The sequence below is a fragment of the Manacus candei genome, unplaced genomic scaffold (assembly GCF_025592945.1).
Source record: "Manacus candei isolate 608988 ecotype Guabito, Panama unplaced genomic scaffold, ASM2559294v1 h1tg000093l, whole genome shotgun sequence".
Taxonomy (NCBI): Eukaryota; Metazoa; Chordata; class Aves; order Passeriformes; family Pipridae; genus Manacus; species Manacus candei.
In genome coordinates this window covers 2,954,776-2,974,879 of record NW_026138141.1, presented here as the reverse complement: position 1 = coordinate 2,974,879, position 20,104 = coordinate 2,954,776, and the positions used below count along the sequence as shown (strand labels likewise).

The following is a 20,104-nucleotide window of genomic DNA, read 5'->3' as shown; positions in this document are numbered from 1 at the left end:
TAGAATGACCTACTAAAATCTGGACTGGGTATAGCAAAATGCATTGGTTTTTTGCTGATTATATATGTATCCCTACATATAGTTATGCCTATACATATGTAGAGTTATTTTTCTGATTGTTACATAAAAATGTATTGCTAGTTTTCCAACTATGTGTATTATGTATATATAATGTAATATTTTGATTTCTATGTGTATATATACTTATTTATATTAAAAAGAAGTTTGCATGTATATGTATACATTTCATCGATGCTGGTAGGTGAAGGAGGTATGGGTGACACTCTAGGAGTGTAGAGCCCCAGACAGATAATCAAGTACAGAAGCAAAGTTTGCCTTGAGTTGCACAGAAAGTAGGCACAATTATTAAGTAATCTTTTGGCTTTGCAAGTAACTGAAAATCTAGGGGATGTTTAGGTGAACAAGACTGTTTGCCTTGCAGTGGATAGAAGCAATTACTGTTACAAGGATGAACCATTTATTTTGGATTATCAGACACTCCATTTATAAGAAAGAGATGGGAACATATAAACTGCTTGATATTGTCACCTGTAACACTCCCACACAAGAGAATGTATATTCCAGGAGACAAAAAAAAAAGAGAGAAAAAAATTAAAAGGAAAAAGAAAAAATAAATTACAAGAGCATTGTATTTGTTGAAGTATAAGTTTTGGGTTTATTGGTTTGGATTTGGTATTTTTTCCTGCATATGGATCTTCAATGGTCATGGAGGTCACAAACTACAGATTTAGGAAGACAGAATGTGGAAAAAATCCCATGCATTCTGAATTTCAGTACTCCTGTCAGTCTGTGCACTTCTATGAAATTATTGTCTTATACAGACATATTAATTTTAAGCCTTGTGTAGAGTTAGATAGTGATAAGGAATGGACAGCTATGAAAATTAATTACCTACAATTTGAAAAAACATTCTGAGACAAAGTGACGGCTTCACTGTACTAGGAACAGACGTCATAATCCAGTTTCCACATAAGACGAATTCAGTGAAACCTACTAAAAATTCCAAACCTCATTTTTGATGATTTCTTACTTGATGTGATCTATGGCATTTTGCTATGTTTAACCTAGAAAATATAGCACAGCAATACATGAAAGAGACACAGAAAATTTTATAGTACGATGAATTAATAAAGAGAAATAAATTCAAGCTTAGTAAAATATCAGAAATGTTACTATTGTATTTAGGTATGTTATTCATCTAGTGAAATTTAACAAGATAATACATAGAAATGCTGGAACTAGGCAGTGCTTTGAGGTCTTAAGCTGCCTTATGCTGTGTGGATGTCTCCCTTGGAGTGTTATACTCGATGAATCTAACTTTCATATCTGGGTATTCCTGAACTTCAATATCTTTATCTCTGTTTGTCAGCTTGGAGCCCACCAACGCACAAAATCAGAAATAAACATTGGCTGTTTCATCACAGCACAAACTTGAGAGATGATATTCTGCACTTTAAGCATCATGAGTTAAGAATTGGCAGTACAGCAACATCATTATAATCCTGTTGTGACAGAAGAGCTGAGTCTCAAATCCTTTCTCATGCTAGATCTGCAAATATGAACGTCTGAAACAGAGGTCAAAATACAACATAAATTCTATTTCCTTTCACAGAAGATCTAAAAGCATTTGTTATTCAAAGGGTAGAATTGAGGTACTCAGTATGTAATTAAGTAGTATATTATAGATCTACACTTTTGAAAATAGAACAAAGGAAGGATATTCCACATTTCTGTGATGTAAAATTTCAGAGGGTTTTGAAGCACAAAAGCAGCAGGTGGCAGAAAATGAAGACCTAAAGAGAGGGAGCATGTGAGGTCACAGGCTTCTATGCTGACTCTGATTAAGATCTTGAGAATGATGAAACAATGAAATAGGCAGAACCTTTGAGTGACACTAAGTACAGTGCTGCGTCTCATCTGTGCTTAATCCATATATGCTTGACATTTTCACTAGCCTCCGAAAAAAACATACTATGTTCAGTCATTACTTTGAATGAGCTAAACTTTTGGTGTCTGGACTAGTTATAACTGATTGTAATAGACTGACTTACTGCATTAAGACATGCTCTCTTAGGGCATAGTTACCTCAGCATTTCCTCCTGTAGCAAAACTGATGTAAGGAATTTCTTTTTGTCCCTACCCAGAGGTAATTATTCCTGCCTCTATGATCAATGTCCTGCATCTACTGCATTAACAGAAACACTGTTGAACCATTGGATAAACAGGTTCACAGAAATGATCCTATTCAGAACAGTGGGACATTCCTGCTGTCAGAGGAATGTCCAGAACAGCTGCATTACACAAGAGTTGAGAGAATTATTCTTAACACAATCTTGGCAGAACCAGAGACTTTCTAAGATTTGAACAAGTGTTTTGAGATTCATAACTGAATGGCTTCTTCAGGAAAGGAGCAGGGAGATGATGCAAGACTTAAGGGAAAAGGTAGAGTTAAGTAACAGAAAGGAAGGACACAAGGTATGGATTAAGGCCTATGCTGAAAGTTCACAGTTTCCTTCATTGCAGCTTTTTTGACTTGTTCAGTTAAAAGTCTTAAGTTTGTATCCCACTACTGAAAATAGATATCTGGATTACACCTGAAGTGTGTCTGGAATTGTGAGTAACAGATATCTTGCTGTAGACCTGTTCATCATTGGCAAATACACACACAGCGATCTGGACCTGCTTGGGTGCTGTGCAACTCACATTACAGCTGAGGACCTCATGGGCCTTGACAGTTTTACATACACTGCTGAAGCATACTTAAAAGGTTAACTACAGTCATGTATTCAGGAATCTTACAGGCATAAATGATATAGTCTGCACAGAAGGCTCGGCAGTTGACTCACTGTTCAGGAAGCAGCTGCAGTGAAGCTTTCAGCAGTTCCTAGGGCTACTTATTTCAGCATAAAAATGGGAATAAAACCAATAAGAAATATTGTCTGATATTATGAACTCTGATGTTAATTTTCAAATCATCCATTACAAACAGACATTACACAGGTGGAAATTAAAAAAAAAAAACCAAACAAAAAAACAAAAACAAACAACCCTCACTTTCTTGAGGCTTGGTTCTGTTGTTTGGACCTTTTTTAGTTCTCTCTCTTTTTTTTTTTTTTTTCATTTCTTTATCTTAGTTTATTTCAATGCTTCATTTTTAGTATTTCTCTTACTGAATTTCTGACCAAATGTAATCCTAATGAAATCAAAGCCTCAAAATGTGTCACTGTCAAATTTCTTGAGGCTCCAGGTAGCTAAAAGCAGAAGTACTTTGCAGCAACTTTTATAAGTGCATGGTGTATATAAAATTTGGTTTATATTTCTATATAAAATGGGCTATAATGAAGGGGAGATCATAAAGTTGCAAGCACTTCTTGCTCATCTTCAGACTTTTTACCTTGAATTTCAGTATTGACTTTTAAAGTTCTCCTTCCTTCTGTGATTACTGCTTACTTAGAATCACACAAATTCAAAGGTAAATATTTTTGATTTTTTTTTTCTGATAAGAGTTCCAGGAGAGCCAGTCTTCAGTTATCACAGTATTAGTTGGGGTACAAGAACTCATCAAAACATGAGACACTGAAGTGTAGAATACTACACAGTTAACAGAGCACCACCATCTCTTTCATCAAGAATATGGACAATTATTTTAAATATATTATTTTGGTTTGTTTCATTTAGTTTCCTTGAGACAGCTTTCTTAGACACAGTAGAGACATTTTCTGTAAGAGTTTCTGTGATCAAAGTTAGATAAGACCATGCCTACATGTTCTTTTAAGTTGGAAATAGATCCAATCTAAAAGGGTAATGACTCATTTTTATTTTTAACAGCTTTTTTTTTCAGCTCCCCTCCACTCCAGGTTATTATATCTGCCTCAGTTGTATCAACTCAATTGTTTTTGGCAGTTTTGGATTTTTTTTTTGTTGTTTTGGTTTGGTGATGTTTTTACGGTTTTGTTTTTTAACATGTCACAAAATTACTTAATTTTTTTTTAAATTTAAATTAAATAAATAAAATTTACATTAAATGCAACTAAATGGAAAAAAAAAGAGGGCTACTGTAAAGAGGGCTCATTACATACTGATACATAAGCAAGTGAATCTTCACAACTGAGTTACAGAAGCTGCCGGTGAGATGAAAGTGGAACATTGGGGAGAATAGATTTTAAAAAATGTTGTGTTATTACAGTCCCATTCTTTTCTTATCTTTCATAATACAGAATCACCATGTAACATCCTAATTCAAAAGGGAAGAGTGGTGAATTTTGCCATGGCAGCCAGGAGGGCCAACGATGTTCTGGGGTGTATCAGCCACAGCATCACCAGGCAGCCAATCTCCCTCTGTGATTTAGGAAATATGTGGTTCAATGCACGATAAACAATTAGAATTACCAGGTTTTTGCTGTGGTTTTGCCCCTCAGCTGGAAGATGCTAACCACAGCAGTGCCGCAGCAGGGAAGGGGAAATTTAAGTGGTAAGATCAGTTGGTTTTGGGGATAAATAGAAGATATATCAGTCCCTTATGAAGGTATGTCAAAACTAATTACACGTTGCACAGCACAACACATCAAAAGCAGTGATTAATGTAAATACCTCTGAGATTATGCATATTCTTTTTCCATCACCAACACCTAATACACAAGCAGAAACGAAAGACATAATGGCTGATGAAAAGCAGAAATAAACATCAGAACAATTTAAAGTGGACAAGTGTGGGTAAGACCAAAATCCTTCTGGTAGCCTTCAGCTTCCAAAAAGGCCCTCTTCATTTCTTTAAATTATATGAGTATACTCTTCAGGCTAAAGTCAGTGAAAAAAGGTGATTATAACTTTTTCTCTCCCAAATAATTTCTCCAAAACCAGTACATATAATACTGGTGTGCATATGCACCCTTTTACCCTTAGGACAGTCTGAGGAAATTCCTGCAGAACTGAGTTTTCAGACAGTTCTCAAAAATAATTTAATTCTAACTCATACAGGAGATAATTCTAGTACTCTTCCAGCCAGCATAAGCTGTAAAAACATTAAGTTGTCTTTCAAAATCTACTATTCTTTATTTCTTAACTAACAATTTCTTTATTCAGTGAAAACTTCCTCCTTCTTTTTTTGGTAATCAAGTGTGTACCTTTCACTCTGAAGCATTGCCTCCATGCCACTGCATATGTTTACATGCACAAGTGACAGAAAAAATCTAAGGAGAACAGATCTTTGGAGTTTATTGCTCTTGACCAACATCAAGCAGGAAGTAAGATATTGCTTTGACAAGAAAATTGCTAATTGGCCCTCCTCAGCTTTCCTCCAGGAGTGTTGTAAAATTGTGGCACACTCCAAAAGAGGATGACAAGGTTGATCAGAGCTATGTTTCCTCTTAGCTTGTCAGTGGCTACATCCATGTATTGGCACAAAGTGCTCTTGTATTATAGTGCCTTTGAAGTAGATTTTCAAACTGTGACTGATGCAGAACCAGGGCTTCTGTCTGCTTTTTTGTCAGCAATACTATTTCTTAATGGCTGAAGTATCTATCTACTAATTTTGAGCAGGTGTCCTAGAAGAAAACTATGCTAAAAGCTCTATCTTCAAAAGACCAAAAGATGTATGTACTCAAGATAGCCTAATAACTTATGGCCACTAAAAATTATTATGATTTGTAACAGCAAGGGTTTTCTCATATCAAAGAAATCAATGAAAATGAAATTATCTAAACCAAGGTAACCTTTGTAAGTACACATGTAAAGGAAGTCCAGAGGAAGTTCATGCCTTCCTCAACTTCCATCTTGTTCTGTTGCCCAAACCAAGACATTTAGATTTAAACTGGATATCTCTCCACTACAATAGCTTGTCCTATATAAATGTAAACTAATAGAAAACATCAGAGCACCATAGACTCAGAGAATGGTTTGTCTTGGAAGGGACCTTAGAGACCATCTAAAGAAGTTTGATCTCTACTTTCAAAACCAAGATAAAAAGCTAAGGGAACAAATTGCAAATTAATTCCCCTAGCAGGAAATAAAAGATTTAGAAACTATGCAACCTAAGGGAAACAAAGCTTATAAATGGTTTAGTATTGGGTGATATCCAAACTACCAACATTTTTTTTTAAAATATCAGCAACACTTTTAATGTATTATGTATTTCCCTGGACAACAAATTATTCTGATTTTTAAGGCCTTCACATAATTTAAGAAAAAGGACAAAGTGGTACAGCAACACAGTGACAGAACACAACACACGATGAGATTAAGATATCAGAAATCTATTGACATGCACAAAAAAATAATATATCATGATAAGCCTTATTCCTAATATCCCACATTTAATGTAAAGATCTATTTTTTGTGAAATATTCCCTGTGTTGTCCCTGACATCTAATTCTTCTGTATTTTATCATTAGATCATTATCTAACGAAGGTCAAAGTGCTTTGTAGTGTACTGTTACATCCTACACTTTTCTTTTTATCCCCAGAGTTATTCACACATTTTGCTCATAACTTCTATTGTGGCTGTTTGAAGAAATATAGCATATTACATCAACCACAAGATTTCCTTCACTGCTCTGAGAAATCTAATGTTGTAGCTTTTGGGCATTTGAGTCATTAAGGGAATTTTCATGTTCAGTACCCTGCAACAGATTCAGTCTTGCATAATTCAAAACAACTTCACACAACTTATAGTAAATGGTCTGTGCACGAATGTTTGCTTTTCTTATCTGCTCTTTTACCTTCCCTCACAGAAGATTTTTTAAAACTTTTTTTAATTCTCTTTCATCAATTAATGGCAAGAGGGTAAAGTGGCATCAACTGAGTATCGAAAAACAATGGCAGATTTTTAAATGCTGGAAAGTACTGAAAATTAAATTTATCTGATTTCTGTGCTAACACCTTCATTCTCCACAAATAGTCAAGTGGGAAAACCTCTACACCAAGTAAAGTCCCACCACAGTTTGGCAAGCCTGAAGCTTACAACATAGATCTTATCCTTGGTTACATATAGAGAAAAAATTTCTGAGTAACTTATTAGGATTTTCTGGAAGAGTTGAAATGCAAACTTTAACTTGATTAGTAAACATGTTCCTAAAAGGGTATCCAAAAGGATATCTTGAAGACTGGTCAAAGCAAGAAATAAAAATACAGTGATGAAAGATACAAAATTAAGCATAGGTTAGCTAAATTATTCACAGGTTTCAAAAAAGTCAATAGTAAATCATGGATTGTTTTGAATTAGAATTATTTTAAAAATGCAATGAAATCTGTTATTGCTCAGTGATGATGTTCCTTATAGTAATGCAGGGAGGAGTCTTGCACTGAATGATGCTGAATAGTGTCATTCAAAAGGCCTTTTCCATATGTGTGGCTGTAAAGAAAATTTAGAAGTAAATCTAATCTGCTATAAGTTATACTTTCCTTTTGTCCACTTATTAAATATTTTGTTCTACTTTATATTTCTTTAAATTTTACTTTGAAATAGATCCAACTTTAAAAAAAATATTGCAGTTCAGAAATATTCACTAAATGCAGATATTAATTGAGTGAATAATATAATCAACCGAGTCCATTTTGCACTTTCATTTTTTTCATTTGCACTTAAACCTCTAAAAATTTACTTTTTCAGATATAAATTTAATGCACGATCCTTCACTCCAACACAGAAGGCTAAACTAGAAAATATGTTAGGAAGTGTAAAGCTCATCTTAATGAGTTGCTATAACTAAAGATAAATCTGCAGAAAGTATCTGGAAAACTTTCTCTAATTTACAGAATGAATTAGGCAGACAAAAAACTTATTAAATATTTCCTATTTTGTCTCTGAATTTAGCTATATCTTAGGTTTCTTCACCTGAACTCCACCATTTCTTTAGCATAAACATCTAAAAAGAAGGAGATTTTCTAGAACAGAGCTACGATTAAAAGGAAAAAAAAATAAAATAAGATGAAAATCAAGAAACTCCAGACCAATCAATGAACCTCTAGTTGTAACGGGGCACACCTGGAAATATTCTAAAGGGCTTGGAGAAACACCTGGAAAAACACAGTTTGATTTTGGATTGCTACACAGGCAGGGGAGCTCATGCTTAATTACACAGCATGATTTGAAAATATTTCTGGTTTGATAGATAAGAGAAATCCTTCAGATTCTGTAAAATTACTCCTTTAAAATGCATCTGAAAAAGTTTCATGCACGAAAAGAGTAGTTAACCCAAATATTACTACATGTAGGAAAATGAACAGAAAGAGTATACTACACATCATCATTCTCTTTGAATTCCCTCACCAATTTAAGATTATATAGCACAGAAAATAAACTATGGATTCTCTTCTACTCAGTCACTTTCACTACTCTCCAATGTTGAATAGATCAAAAGTGAAGATAATATTTTAGGAGGAACTTGTATTTTAAATTGACATCAGAAATGGGAAAACTCTGAGTTAAAGAAGAACACATAGCCAAATTAAACTAAATCCTCCATTTTCTTTAGCAAATTCTGTAAGGAAGATATGAATGTTCACATTTCATTACATCATCTCTAATTTCTGTATTTTGTAGTGAGCTCCTGGACAAAAAAAATAACTCCTGTATTTATTTCTTCAAAGTTTGCAATATTTCTGTAGACTACAAAAGTACTAAAGCAATGGTAATAATCTTCATTTTGTGTGGGCTTTTGTAGTATGAAAGGAACAGCAGAAGTGGGCTTGCTATGTTAAGAAAACCTCCCTGTCTGACCATCCTGAAGCCGCTCTGGCAGTCACAGCTGCATCACCTGAGCTAGAACTCAGGCCACATTGCAGCTACACACACCACACTTACACAGTCAGACCAGGTTTCCTTACCAGTTTTGACTCTGGGTCTAGTCCCATAGCAGAGTCTCAGCCATCTTGATTGTTAAAATAATTTAATCACGGTGCAACAACAAAGTAACATCTCTAGCTGGCTGCCTCCCGGGAGGGACCCTGAGCAAAGGGATCCCTGGGCTTTTATACCCTCAGTGTGTATGTATGAAGGTCTTGCTCTTCCAGCTGAGTCCTCAGCTCCTGCTGTGTCTCTGGGTGTCCAGTCCCATGGCCAGTGCTACAGGTCCTTGCACTCCATTTTTGCAAAGTGTTGGCAGTTGTCTCTTGCTCCCAGTCCCGAGGTGGAGTGCAGCTTGCAAACCAAGCTACCTGCACTGTATGTGTGCCTCAGCAGCCCCTAGAATGCTGACCTGAACTAGTCCTTAAAATTCTGTTTCAGATAATGAGCAACCTAAATTGTTAGGAGTTACTGGTTTTCTACATTTGTGTAGGATACAGCACAGTAGCAGTTTATTCCTCAAATATAGATGTAAATTGTTTACAACAGAGAAAATCTCAAAAGATGTACCTTTTTATTTTGCCTTAGGGTAGTATTTCTCCTCTTTTTACTTTTAAAATTCTACATCTGGTGCTTCATGAAGGTAAAAACTAATATTTTAACAGAAGACCTCTTCTGGAGAGGTCTTCACTTTCAGACAAATTAATTCCAGCTGTAGAGCACTGATTACTAATCTATCCACAGGTACCTCAAACTGTTTATTTTTCCTCTTGGAACCCTACACCAGAGTTTCTTTAGCAGCAATGCTTATACTCAATGAAAAGAGTGTTCTTAGGGCCCTAAAGCAGAAGAGGTCTGAAGCTAGACTAGCACAGAGGAATCCACAAGGTACAGTGTCATAGTGTGCTGCTAGATGAGAAGGATTTAACTAGAAATTTTAGTAGTGTGGAAAGTTATGTGAGTGAATGCAGCCCTATGGTTCAGCAGAAAACAGACAAAAGCCTTGCTGAAAGGACAGAAGTTTTGTTTACCAAGGATTCCTAGAGTGAAAGACAAACAAGCAGGTGGACATACTTTCATCCAGCTCTCAGAGGGGCTGAGCTCTGAGGAGATTTTTATCTGTTCCAAGAAAATAAAGGTGGGACACTTCTGGCTCCTTTTCATTTAGTCCCCAAGAGACCTGTGGTAAACTGGAGGGGATGGAAGGAAGATCCTTGTAAACCTTTCAGAAACTAAGGGGGGAAAGTGTTTGTCAGTTAAGAAATAAATGTATCATCCTGGTTCCCAAAACACTAGGTATCTTCTGGCAGTCTGAATTCCAGCACTGAGATTTCAAAGATTTTTCTTTCTATTTTAATTTTGCTTTCTGCTTTCTTAAAGGTATACTGTGGAATTTAACATATTCTCTAAATACAAAAAACATCAACAGGAAGACAATTTATAAGCAACTGTCTAATAACCCTCTTTTTGAACACCATTTTGGTTTAGTTCCTAAATTCCTCGTGTTTTTCCAAAATCTACAAGCTACAAAGCAGGAATCTACATTTTTCACCTACTTGTGCAGCTTCAAAGAGAAGCAAAATCAGTTGAATGTCTCTTCTTCAGATCTTAATTTTCACTTTCAAAATGGAATTCTTGATTTTCCTTGCTAAGATTAAGCCTTGCTAAAGGCAATATTTTGTCTATTTTTAGCACAATATGGTCTCTGTGGGACTAGATACAGAAAAATAGAAGTACTGGAAAATACCTGTCTCTGTTTTATTCAGGAAAAAAAAAAGTAAAATAAAAAGAAAGAAGAATATGGTACATGGTTTTTAGTTCTTTGAGTGACTTAAACTACATTTATACCTCTTCATCTTTTTTTCTGCCCTCTTAAAAATTACAATAGTCTTTAGTTGTACTGGCATTTATCTCTCATAAGTAAATTCAAGGTGGGTATGCAATGACACAAATGAAAAAGGTTTTAATTTCCAAACCCTATTAAAAATCTGTCTCTAACAAAAAAAACCAAAGTGTTTGAAGTTCAAATGAAAGACAACATCTGAATAAAACTAATCCCCAGGAGAATGCATGGCACCTGCCAGACACTGTAAAGGTTTTATAAATGTTGTCTTCTGCAAAGTCGACTGCAAACATCATAAGGCCTTTGGTAAATATGTAAACCAGCCTTTTTGTTTGAGCAGAAATATTGAGCTTCCTGGCATTATGATTATAAAATAGAGAAAATTATTTCAGATTTTTTTTTAAATATTTGTTTACTGGCCTTTCTCTTTTTCCTTGGGATCAAGTTTCAAATCACACACAGAGGTAAGTGTTTGAAAACAGTCTTCCTTAGTAATACAAGACTGGCAAAACAATCCATTTAGAAGTCATTTATGAGTAAACATGTAGAAATAGTGATGCTGGAAAACAGAAAAATTATTAGGCTATCTGATCCACAATAACAGAATAAGAAGGAAAAATTCTACACTGCAGGAAAATAATATTGTTTATATCAAATAATGCAAAATGTTTATCTCTTTGCAGAGGCAAATTATCACATTTTGTGTGTCTACAATTATCTACTGGTAACTGTATCAAATTAATTTTATCTGATGATCATTTTAAGCATTTTGTTCATAGTGTTTCCTATTTTTTCTTTTAAAGAACACTATAATAAAAAAAAAACCCTAACAAAAACCTGCAAAACAGCACACAGACCTTAAAATAAGCATAGCTAGCTTCTATGAGATCTATTAAAATATATGGTATGGTGCTTTACAGAAACATCACCATTAAGACAAAAATTCTACACTTACATTAATTTTCCTACTTGCTGCTATTATCATAATACAGTGAGAAAAGGGAATTATTTGAAGCACTACTGTTTAGGTACAAACTATACTGTATTACTTTTCATTACTAATTATTTACCCTTTACTTTGCCTTGAACATGGAAAATACCCAAGTGCAGACCTACAAGTACCTCAGGAAAAAATTTCAATCCAGATAAAAGCATTTAAATTTTTCATCCGACCTCCTCATATCTAAACTTCAGAGACATATTTCCATTGGTATCATTTTACAGATTTGGATTTTTGGCCCTATCTAACATTAGGATTGTCAGAAAACGTTCTGAGTATTACAAAATAAAGCAGTGGGGGTGGAAATAGGAACGTCTGCTGCAGACAAGACTTGCACTTGACGGCTGGCCTTGAGAACCAGACTAGACTGCAACATCCCTCTCCCAGACATGACAGCAGTCATCACCTCCTTCACCTCTCATTTATTTACCTCAGATATGGATACCATACAAGAGAAGAAAAATATTCCATCGCTGTTCATCTGTACCTTTGTCATTACACAGAAAAAATGAAAATGGTATTTACCTTAAATGGCAATAGTTTTGGTTTGTTAATTCAGAAACTCACCTTCAGTACCAACCTTGATCTACACAGAATTACATAGTACTGCCATCACATTATCAAATCTCTTCAATGTATTAAATTAAATGGTCAGACAATTAGCAGAAACTCGGTGAAGGCATCATAACTGTAAAAATTGAGACTAATCTAGTACACAAGCTTATAATGCTTTAAGTACCAAACCAGAAAATGCTCAAATCTGAATGTACAATTTTTTATTATTTTTAACAAGGTGAATATGTTGTAAGGACTAAAAGCAAAAACAGCTCTCTGAGAAAGAACCATAAGACTTTTACTCAAAAGATGTCTTTACAGCTGAAACATTGATGTGTATACTGCACTTGACTGCACTTGACACGTAAGTTTTATTAGATATTCTTGAGCTAGTTTCACTCCTCCCTTTCTCATACATCTTTCCTGATAATATGAAGGAATTGGTGAATTGATCATTTTGAAAAGGTCATCTAACTGGGATTTTTATGTGGAGATCAGCAGATCATATATATAAAAGGAAGCTATGTAGGAGATATGTAGTTTATATTGCAGTTACAAAACCTTATGTCCTAGGATAATGGTAACTGTCTATAGGCCTCTAAACACGTGGATTTCGGAAAAGTACCACAATGTTAAAACCTTGATCTGAGTTGCCTGACATACATTACAAAGTATTTAGGTACTTATCCCTGTTAGTTAATACACTGAAAGACTTGCTTTTCAGAAAGGGAGGTTCCCATCCTGCAGCAGAAAATACTAGTCATTTCTGCTCTAGATACCTGGGTTGTTTGTATCTGTTGGATCTTCCCTTTGGGAGGTTTACTTCTTCTTTTAAGAAAAATGCAAGTGGCCTGATTACTTTATATTTTGTTTTAGTTGTTTTCTGCTATTTGATGTAAAAAACCCCATGAGGTTATCTGATGAGACCCCATGGGTCTTTGTAATTTGTCTTTAAAAGACTAACAAACCATAGTCTTTTGCCATTAAAATAAACAGGCATTGAAGTAAGTAAAAGGAAAGCCTTGCTAGTTTTTCAGGACCTTCCTAAAAAGAAATAAAGGACTAGGGTTTTGAGTTTCTTAGTCACTTTTAAATGCTCAAGGAGAAAGATAAGTGATTTATAGGCAAAAGCATTGAAGTGGACTGGTGTTTTTTTCACCTGCTTTTTTTTGACCCTTCTAATTTAAGTCATATGCTGCATAGTCATTTTATGAGACCATAAAATTGTCCTCAGTATATATCCATGTAATTTTTATTTCCTGTAATATTTAGGTGGGATTTAGATGTATTTTACTCAGTTTTTAGCACATTTTGGACTGAAATTCTCTCATATATTTCATTTTTATTTACAAATATCACTAACATCTTTCTACTATTTTGGCAAAAATAAATAGAAATAGAAAGGTTTAGAAATTTCAGTAAATTCTATTTAATTAAGGAACATTTTATATATAAAATAATGAAAGAAATCAGAATTAACAGAACACTAGAAAATCTGCTGCATGCAGAGACAGACACAAAACTGAAAAATATTTATCTCTACAGTCTCAGAGATCACCAAAATTTGCTCCATTCATTGCTTGGAAGTACAAACACTGGACCTCATATCAGAAGAGAGCACTTGAAGTAGAAGATTGAAAGAATTTTGCTGGAAATTATATGAACGGCATGGTCTCACTTCATAATTACAATGAAATATTCATATATATATATATATATGTTAAAGCACTTAAAAACCTAAGGAGTGCAATTTTTTAGCTTGTTAAGATACGAGTTCTAAAGCATGATTACACAACTACTAATGTTGTATAATTTAATTAATAGCAACTATAATAATTATAATTAATTGTAATAGGTGTCTGGTCAACATTTTTTATGAGAAATGCAGATTTGGTTACAACAGTTCACTTTGAAAAATCACCTTTTCATATGTTTGTGTCAAGATTGGAAATACTTTAGCACTTCTAATTTCATTTTCAAATGGACCATCTTTTTGATAATAGACCTATTTCTAGTTTGTTTCCTTCATTTCTTTTCTAATTCTTTTTCTTCAAGTTTATTTTAACTACAAGACTTTTCAAAATTCTCAATCTGAAAGTCATCTCTACAAAATTATTTTTATTATATTTCCTTGGAATGAGTAGTATGCCATAGAGATATAAATATAAAAAAAATCTTTAAATGATTACCTACATTATAAAATGTTATCATATATATTTGTTTTAATTTATTTTTTCACTACATTATTGCATAATAATAATTGCAATAACAGCTTTACCTTTTACTTGCAAATAAAGAACATAATTATTCTCCCTTACAGCTAAACTCTCCTGCTGGCAATTCAGAAATAAAGAAATGGGTGAAGGTGTTTACTGATGCAACATTTTTTAATTGGCTTTGGAAAATGCTTTGATTATATTAAAAGAATAATAAAGTTGAAAAGTCTTTTAGTACATATTACATTTCTAGGAATGTTTTACTCCTAATATTTTTAGAGATATACATTGATTTTTTTTTTAGAAGGAACATATTTTATCATTATAATAAGCTTCTGAGCATAGCAACATTTAGAAAATGCTCAGTGTCTACAAATCTTGAAACCTGAAGCCATTTAAAATGGTAAAACAAATTATTTTCAAAATGTACCTGCTTCCAGGCTCTTTAACTTAGAATTTTTTCAGACATAGATTATGTGTTAGTCAAATTTTAATGGAGTTTTACGTTAGTCAGGTTGGTCAAGAAATCTTCAAAGGAGATGCTAAATTTTTGTGATTTGACTGGACAGAACAGAATCAGTTCAAAAATAAATTTCAGTTCTCTCATTTTTATTTCTCCAGAAAAAGACGTGGTTTGTTTTTTGAAAGGAAGTTCAGCATCCTGTTCTCTGATATTCTAAATCTGGGGGGTTTTTAATCACCCTTGCTAAAATTAAAGACTTTATAAAGATTGAATTAAAAACCATTTTTTATTTTGTTAAAGTGCTTTGCATTTGAGTGCAGTCCAGGATTAATCTGATGAGCTACAATTGTGCAAAAATTATCAAGCTACTTCTGTTGACATAATGTTAGCTTAATTCTGTAATTTCAATTTGGTGTGAAAACATGTTTGTGCTAGCGACACCTCTGCTGTCATGAAATAGCAATCTGCAAATTAGTGAACCTGTTTTCACTTGCTAATATCAGTAAACAAGATGCTTAGGGATATAGTTTAGTGGTGGACTTGTCAGGATTAGGTTAATGTTTGGACTTTGTAGTACATATTTAGAATGGGTCAAATATAGTAAGGCCTAAGTTATTTTACTGTATTTTGAAACAAAATATTGGTTTGAGGACGCAACACTCACATTTTTCTGTTCAATATCCCTTTTTCCTCCTAATTTCCTAGAATTGTCTTGCTAATATTGCTTGCAACTGTATGAACTACATCCATAGAGTAATCTGTCTGAAAATATCTTAATTTAGGAAAATGTTAGTTTTCCTTTTGACATCTAAATGTGTTGTCCAGACTTTGCTTATGATCTCGTGATTACAACTTAACAACTTTAAGATAAGAAAACAGCATTTTCCCTTCTTGGCTTGCTTCCTCCCATTAAGACTTTATCTCTGACCATCCAGTGATCTTGACAGATTATCAGGATACAGCGCTTTGTAGTAAGGAACAGCTCCAAAACAAAAAGACATTCTCTGATTGAGTACGGTATCAATTTCTCAGTAGGCCTGAAAGCAGCATAGCTCCAGTACTGAAGGTTTTACACCAAATGTCTCTTAGAGTGCCCTGCAAATGTGACTGAAAGTATAGTATATTCCCACAAAACACATCAAAGGAAAGGAAAAATGAAACTCATTAATTGAGGTAATAAAGATTTATGTTCAAGCAGTGAGGTGATGAAAATTAATACAACTGTGCTGAATGGAACGGAACTGTGACAATTGAAATGAATTGAAGATATACCTCAAGTGATTTCACTGGCTTTAGGAGACTGCTTTTAAATTTGGGAAAAGGAAAAATGAAAGATTCTCCCAGGAGCCAGCACAGATGATCTACTCTCAGTATTTCATACCTTCGACCCATTGCATCTTCCTTTTGTGTGTGCAGTGAAACAAGACTCATTTTCCTGGATAGATAAGTTGTATTTCTTTAGGGACTGGGGTTAGTCTTCGGTCTAAATTTCCAATTCCTAAACTCACCAAACCAAAGGCAAAATTCCTGGTGTGCTCATATTTTCTTTTATAACCACAGGATTATAGTAACTGTATTTTTTCCACTCAAATACACTTTACAGTATCTTTAAGAAATAGAAATAAGGATTAGCAGCCAGCATTGTAATGTAGCATTGTACCACTTGGGAATCAATATTACTTACATTGCACTAATTTTGCTGTTGCATAACAGCAGGACAGGTCTTGATTTAGCAAAGGCTTTGCTGCTACTCATTCACTCAATATCAGGCAGTTAACAGATACTGTTCTTTTTACTCAAACTGTGTCGTTGAGTCACTGGCATTTGAACATGTTGTTATTGGGACAAAGCAAAACAATACAAAAATTGGACAAGAAAAATGTTTCAATTTTAAAGCTCTATGTGAGAGAGACATAAATTGTGTATTAGCCCTATCTAATTTTTTTTAACAATAAAAAGCAACTTTCCAAGCACTACAGAGACATTTCGGGCTTAAATAAAGGATACCTCATCTTCTGTCAGGTTTCTTTTCTACAGCCAAGTTACTGGAAGCAACAAAATCATCTAGGATGTTTCTCTATTGCCGCTTAAATATTTTATAGTAATTTACTAAGAGTGTTAATGTTTAAATTCAATGTATTCAAAAGAAGTAATCCTGCTGAAATCAGGTCTGAATAAATGGTACAGTAGGAGGGGGTTAGTATTTGAAAAAGGAATGGATAAAGAATTCATTTCATTGAAATTCAATGTACAGTATCCAGTTATTACTATAACTAAAAAAGTATCAAGAACAAAGAATTTTTTAACTTACTCTTCTCCAAGGCACATCCTGTTGTTTTGTCTCAGGATAGAGATCTAAAAAAGATTCAGAAGCATTTGATGTTACTGGTAGTCACAGCCATTGTCAAATACCATGGTTTTCTTTATACACATATTTACATTTGTTGATAGGAATAGTCTGAAACAATTACAACTTTGCAACACCTATACGTAACTGAAAAGAACAATTAACAATGAAAATATAAATGGACTTCTGCAGTTTCGTTTTTCCCTCTTATTAAATATATGTAATATTTCTGAATTTTCTTACAGGTCTTATTATCATAGAATAGTTTGAGTTGGAAGACAAAGATCATCTAGTTTCAACTCTCTCAAAGATCATCTAGTTTCAACTCTCCCACTAGAAGTGTCAGAGACACTTGCCACTAGAGCAGGTTGTTAAAGCCCCATCCAGCTTGGTCTTGAACAATTCCAGGGATGAGACAGCCACAACTTCTCTGGGCAACCAGTTCCAGTGCCGCACCACCATTTCAGTAAAGAATTTCATTTCAGATCATATAAGAGAGCATTTGTAATTGTAATTTTCATAATTAAATGTTTAAATGATCCCATAAATTAAAGTCTAAAATTATGCAGAATTCAATATTTTTACTACAGGTCACCTTTTCCAAATACATACCTTTGTAGTTCTTGAAACATACTTTCAGGCTTGAATCACTTTGCAGATTTTAATGACATTAAAGAACTAATTAAAATAAAAACTGCATAATACAAAGCACTTAAATTCATTGTTTTCAAGACTGCATAAAACATTATACTAAATATTATAAATTGTCTAAGGGTTTGTGGGTTTTTATTATTTATTTTTGGAAAAGTAGGACTCAGGAAATAGTAATTAGATAATAATAACCAGGGTAGGTTATGAACATTAACTTCAGTTTTCCTCCATCTGAATCCTTGAAACTGTTGCATCACAAACAACATATGTAGAATTTCAATATTCCACTGCAGAATTCTAAAATATTCAAAACAAGGGATGAAAGCTTAATCAGACTGTTTTGAGGACTGGTACTTTATTCACAAGGGATTTGGCTACATGTGATATCTAAACTAACATTTCTAATGTGCACATCTTAAGATATTCATTCATGGAAGAGGGAAATATTCAAAAGCTCTATTCCTGGATTTTTCTCACCCATTTTTCTGTGAGTGTGGATGCATATGCTCGGCTAGCATTAAAACTATACAGGCAATGTTCACGTAAGTATTCAAAGGTTCTGTTCATAAAAACAGTTACAGTGGTTACAAGTGTGAAGGGCTGTAAGGTTTAATAATAACAACAGATTTTATTAGGAGGCTGAAGTCTACCATATCAATGTGTAAAGATCTTGGGCTTAGTCCTGCAATAACTAGAAATGCTGAATCTTAACTGTCCAAATAGGAAATGATTGATTAGTTCCAGGAAGGACATTTCACTTTAGGGGGACAAAGGAAGAAACTATTCTTAAGCACTGTGACTATACAAATAATGAATACCTGAAACTGATCTCAGATCAATATTTTTCAAATATATTATTGGGAATATGAACACCCAAGTAAAAATTTCATCAATGACCATACAGCTTACTACTGCTCTATACATGTAGTTCCCCTGCCAAAAAAAAACCCCTAAAAAACCCAAAAAAGCCAAGCAAGAAAGCAAATAAGAAAGCAAAAAATGACCAGATCTAAGCAAGGGCTCAGAATGCACAAAAGTATTTCTGCCTGTGTTTACGTTAGTTAGGCTTTGAAGTCACCTAAAAAGTGACCTTAATGTAAATTGTTAATTTGCTCCTTTTGAACCTAATGGAATAATCTAAACACTGTAAAAACCTTCCACAGCTCACCTTTAAGAGCAGTGACTGATACTGTCAGATTTGTTGAAATGTTTTAAGTGTGGTTTACTATCAATACCTATAAAGGAGGACATGAGAAAGAATATATTATATTCTGCAAGAATTCTTTGACTTTAGGGGGAGGTCATGTCTCTGAAGTGAAAGGAAAGGCTGCTGAATACTTTAGATTCAGAAATGTATTTCTTTTAAGTTAAGAATCTGTTAGGTTGTGAAAACACATAGGTGTTATTCAAAGTGCCTAATCCGCAGCATCTCTGAAAAAACTCAGATTTGTAACAGGAAACAATTTCTTTGACATAGCAAATACCTAACTGCAGGATTTAATTCTCAGGCTAATAAATACACAACAGAGCACCAAACACTTATTCTTAAATACAGTCAAACCAGTCATGTCCTGAGATGGCATATCACCAAGGTGAAGCCTGTTTGGCTGCTAAGTGACATGTTTCCTCATGAAACAGGTAATCTGTTCTCCCACCGTTCTTAATCCAGTCCTAAAAATACTAATTTTTCTATTGTGTTCCTTTATCATTTAAAATAAGAGGAATTGGTCAACAGTCTTTCCAGATAACTTAGAAACTGGCTTCCAATAACAGTCCAACCTGCCATCCCACAAGTGTCAGTTTTCCTACACCTAAAGCTGATATGTTTCACTTGAGGGATTAATATTTATAAAAATTCCAAAAATTAAGAGTTAGTGTCAAGAAGACTAACAGGATCTGAAAAAAAAGGTTATGCAGTGAACCTAAACAGAATCAAAGATGTGTTTTGAGCTTTTAGTGATCAGTTAAGAAAACAAACAGGTTTCTTGGGCAGTGACATTTCGTGATATTTGACCAGTGTGAATTAATTCCTTCTTACCTTATTTACGTAAGTATCAATTGAAAACAATGTCACTGAATTTCATATGTTGCAATAATAATTTGTGAATGAAGGCTATGTTGGGATGTTCACCCACTTAACATCTGAACAGAAAAGAATCTTACCACCCACTTCATCTGAGCAAGCATTAGACTGTGAATGAGCTACTTCTTACTCCTACTGTCTGA

General features: G+C 34.0%; 1 protein-coding gene across 22 annotated transcripts in view; it reads right to left on the bottom strand.

Moving 5' to 3' along the window:
- PTPRD (protein tyrosine phosphatase receptor type D) overlaps positions 1-20,104 on the bottom strand; it is a 1,149,573-nt gene that overhangs the window by 755,235 nt on the left and 374,234 nt on the right. For all 22 annotated transcript variants that reach the window (XM_051768182.1, XM_051768181.1, XM_051768187.1 and 19 more), the window contains one exon: positions 17,192-17,235. The gene's annotated coding sequence lies outside the window, so the exon portion shown is untranslated. The remainder of the gene's footprint in view (positions 1-17,191; positions 17,236-20,104) is intronic.